We start from the raw sequence: 375 nt of genomic DNA, 5'->3' as shown, positions 1-375 counted from the left end.
AGGACTATTGGCGAGGAACCAAAACAATGACATGACCTTGGAATTATCATTATCAGGGACTAAACTATGTACAAATAACACCGTCTCAGATAACCTTCGACAAAAGAACACTACTATGTTGGGATCATCTTTGGAAAAAACACTCTAAGATTTGAGGTCAACAAAGATTAACCACAAAAAAAATAAAATGAACTTGGGACCACCAGTGATGAAAGAAACACAAACAACATTTCTGACACTGACTTGGAACTGTCTCTCACGTAGGAAAAAACTACCAGCAAATTACAAAAATTATACAAAAGATATTTATCTGAAATATTGCCCATTTTTTATATTGATAATCAAAATCAGACAATTGTAGGTGGATTTTTTTTG

The sequence above is a fragment of the Aplysia californica genome, unplaced genomic scaffold, assembly GCF_000002075.1.
Source record: "Aplysia californica isolate F4 #8 unplaced genomic scaffold, AplCal3.0 scaffold00552, whole genome shotgun sequence".
Taxonomy (NCBI): domain Eukaryota; kingdom Metazoa; phylum Mollusca; class Gastropoda; order Aplysiida; family Aplysiidae; genus Aplysia; species Aplysia californica.
The sequence above is the reverse complement of the archived record's forward strand: the minus strand, read 5'-3'. Positions refer to the sequence as shown.